Source organism: Dipodomys spectabilis, unplaced genomic scaffold (assembly GCF_019054845.1).
Source record: "Dipodomys spectabilis isolate Male_0828 unplaced genomic scaffold, ASM1905484v1 ptg000106l, whole genome shotgun sequence".
Taxonomy (NCBI): Eukaryota; Metazoa; Chordata; class Mammalia; order Rodentia; family Heteromyidae; genus Dipodomys; species Dipodomys spectabilis.
Window position 1 is genome coordinate 1,960,170 of NW_024870783.1, and position 3,715 is coordinate 1,963,884.

At 37.8% G+C, this 3,715-nt stretch overlaps 1 pseudogene; it reads left to right on the forward strand.

The window, feature by feature from the left end:
• Positions 1-584: 584 nt before the first annotated feature.
• Positions 585-3,337, forward strand: LOC122114186 (annotated as a pseudogene).
• Positions 3,338-3,715: the final 378 nt, after the last annotated feature.

Here is a 3,715-nt window from a genome sequence, read left to right on the forward strand (position 1 = left end):
TTTAGCAGAAGGCTTTAGGATCTTATTTTTAACTCTCTTGCTCTGAAATTACTTATTCTCCATCCTCCACATTTCTATTGTTAGAAAATTTCTTCAAATATAATCATTCCCCATAGTTTATTTGTTCAAAATCCTTACTAAAAAGAGAAATCATATTCCAAATTAACCACTTCTTCTGTTTCATTGTCTCTCTTTCTCTCTTTTCTAGTCTCTTTTCTGGAGTATTTTCTTTCTTTATTTGGGGAGTAATTCTTCATTTTGTTTCTTTCTTTTAATTTAATTGTGAAAATAACATACAGAGGGGTTACAGTTACATGGGCAAGGTAATGAGTACATTTCTTATCAAGAATTGCTGCCTGCTCCTGGGAGTATTTTCTTGAGGTTACATATATGGGGCCCCATACTTGGTTTTCTGTAAGACTTCTTATGTTTGCTGAAGAATGTAGTCAACATTATCAACAATTTAAGATCTAGAGGTCTCTCTGTCTTCAGAGTTTGAACATGGTCTTACTATTCATCATAACCTGGTGTGTTCCTTAGGTTAATGTTTCAGTGTTTATAGGACTCTTCACAGATTCTAAAGGATGTCTGAAGGACAAAATCCTAACATGCTCTATCTCAATTTTTCTTCCCATAACTATGAACCCATCCTCTTACATACACAAAAATTCTTCAAACCTGCTTATGGACAAGGACAAGTTGATTGCACCCAGAAGGTAAATAAGAGGATTTCAAGCAGCCGTGGAAACAAACCAATTAAGGAAATGGAGAAAGAATGCTGTCCTCCATGCTTTCCCATCCAAAGGGTGCCAATCTCTATCCAGACAGAAAATGAACACCTTCCTGCAGTCAGCAGAGAAAAGATTCACTCTCTGGCACACCTTTCAGCTCCATAACACAAAGCTAATTTAAATATGTACCAAAAAGTCTGAGGGATTTCTGTATTTATCAGAACCCTTATTCTTTGTTGTCACACAGAAGTTTAGTGTTTAATATAGATCATCGTTTCCAGTAAATGATAGCCAAAACATCATTTCATAATAAATTAGAATGCTAGTTAAATATTTATTGATTATACACTATAGTCAAATGAGAATCTTGGATATAGATGTATTATTTACTGACAAATAATAAAATGAATATCATTTACTGACTACCTGGCCTAAGAAATAACATTCTCAGTAACATTGAAGTCTGGATTTCTCCCTTTAAGAAAGCTTGTTCAGAATAATAGTATTAGCATCTTCTTTGTTTTTCTTTAGGGTGACAGAAATACAAATAATGCATCTTCTATGTTTATAAAAATGGGATTATACTTCCTAGATTTTTCAGTGGTTTTTTGAACCTCAACATTATGTTTCTCAGATTCTCCTGCATTAATGCATATGGCTGTAGTTCATTTTTGTTTCTTAGAGCATTGCATTTCTGTGAATTCAGGACAGTTTATTTCTCCTGGGCTAGACCCTGAGATGTTTCCAGTGTCTTCTGTTTCTGGATGATGGCTGTTGTTTCCCTCTTCTAGAGATGATGAGCAAGGTGTTTCATGTATACCCAGGAGAGGAGGTGTTGTGTGGCAGCCCATTTACAAATGGTACATCTCCCACTTTACCCCGCAGCCTTGGTTTCTTCCAAGGTCCTCAAGCCAATTTTCACTTCTCACCAGCACTCTAGGAAAATACCCATCACTTCACAGACTTGCCAACCCTGAGTCCTGGCACATTATGTATGTCTTCAAGTCCTCTGGGGTTTGAATTTCCTGATTACCAGTGAGATCATCTGTCTTTTATAAGTTTATTGAACTTCATGTTTCCTTTGACCTTCACTTATACTTTTCTTTGAAACGCCCCACTGTGCCCTTGGGTGGACAGTTCTTTCCAAACTGGCTCATTAGAATTTTTTTTATGTTCACGTAATTAATCTTTTCTTTATTATTATTATTTTTTGTGAAAATACCTATAGAGGGGTTACAATTACATGGGGAAGGTAATGAGTACATTTCTTATCAAGTATTGTTGCCTCCTCCTCTGTTTCCCTTTCCTATTCCTTCCCATTTCTCTACCCTAACCCCCCAATTCCCGGGCCAAAGTTGTATAGTTCTTTTTTCGACATAATGACTTGTACATCTCATTGTTGCAATGGGTCCACCTGTATCCCTATTTAAATTATTTGTTTTTTCCCTTCCCCTCCACAAATTATACTGACCTCAAATACAGTGAAAGCAGGGGTTATACTGTGGGGAAGGGACATACAAAGCAACAAAGAAATAATGCTATAAATGTGTTAGAAACAGTCGCATGAAAGAAAAAAAAACATTTGAATATATATCTTAGGGCTCATTTCCCTAACATCACCTTATCTGACCTTTTCTGCTTGATTCAGACATATACTATATATTGCAAATAAGGGAAGCCATGGGACCTATGTTTCTTTGGGCCTGGCTTACTTCACTTAATATAATTTAGGCAAAGGAATCTTATCCTTTGTCTGCTATTCAGAACCTTCACCCTTTTGATTCCTTTGCTGATGAAAGTAAGGGTGATGACCTGTTTCCTGCTCTCTCCAAGGATTATATCTAAGTGTTTTTTTCTTTCTTGCTTGCTATTGTTTCTAATGTATTTATAATGTACCACATTTTTTTGTCTGTTTTTTGCTTTGTATGTCCCTCCTCCACGGTATAACCCCTGTTTTCACTCTATTTGATGTTGGTATAATTTGGGAAGCAGAAGGGAAAAAAAACAAATTGTTTAAGTAGGGGTACAGGTGGACACATTTCACAATGAGGTGCACAAGACGCTATTGGGGGGAGGAATGTAGTTGTGGAGATCGGAGGGAAGGGATGGAAGGGGAAAAAGAGGAGCAGGCAACAATGCTTGATAAGAAATGTACTCATTACCTTGCTCATGTAATTGTAACCCCTCTGTACAGTATTTTCACAATAAAAACATTTAAAAAAAATAAAGAATTCAATAGAGAAATGGCAGGAAGACCCTTACTACTGTCCAAGGGATCACTGACTATTATGATAAAAAGAAACTACTGAAGTTGTTTAAGAAGAAATTTGCCTGCAATGGTACTGTAATTAAGCATCCAGAATATGGAGAAGTAATTCAGCTACAGGGTGACCAGCACAAGAACATATGTCAGTTCCTGGTAGAGCCTGGACAGGCTAAGGACGATCAGTTGAAGGTTCATGTGTTTTAAGTGCTTATGGCTCACTAAAGCTTAAGTGAGGATTTCCTTGCAATGAGTAGAATTTCCCTCCTTTCCCTTGTCACAAGTTAAAAACCTCACAGCTTGCATAATGTAACCATTTGGGGTCCACTTTTAACTTGGACTAGTATAACTCCTTCATGCAATAAACTGAAAAGAGCCATCCTTTCTAGTCTTGAAGTCCCTTATTTAAACTGAGGTCAGGCAACAGGCACCTGGCAGTGTCCAGCCTGCAACAAAGCAATTATGTGATGTTTCAGTTAAGCCCAGAGCCCCAGGATCACAGGTGGCTATGTCTGGTCAGAAGCTCCCTCTGCAGCTTCCCCTGCCCTAAGAGAATGCTGCTATTTGAACTACCCATGGTACTCCAGAGAGAATGGGTAAGTCATCAAGCAACAGCTGTGCCACTAGGGGGAGCCTTGAGCTGGCCACACATGGTCTAAGTAGGGGGTGTCCAAAAAATGAGACCAGCCTAATAACAATTAAACTTTTGACAAGGGAACAA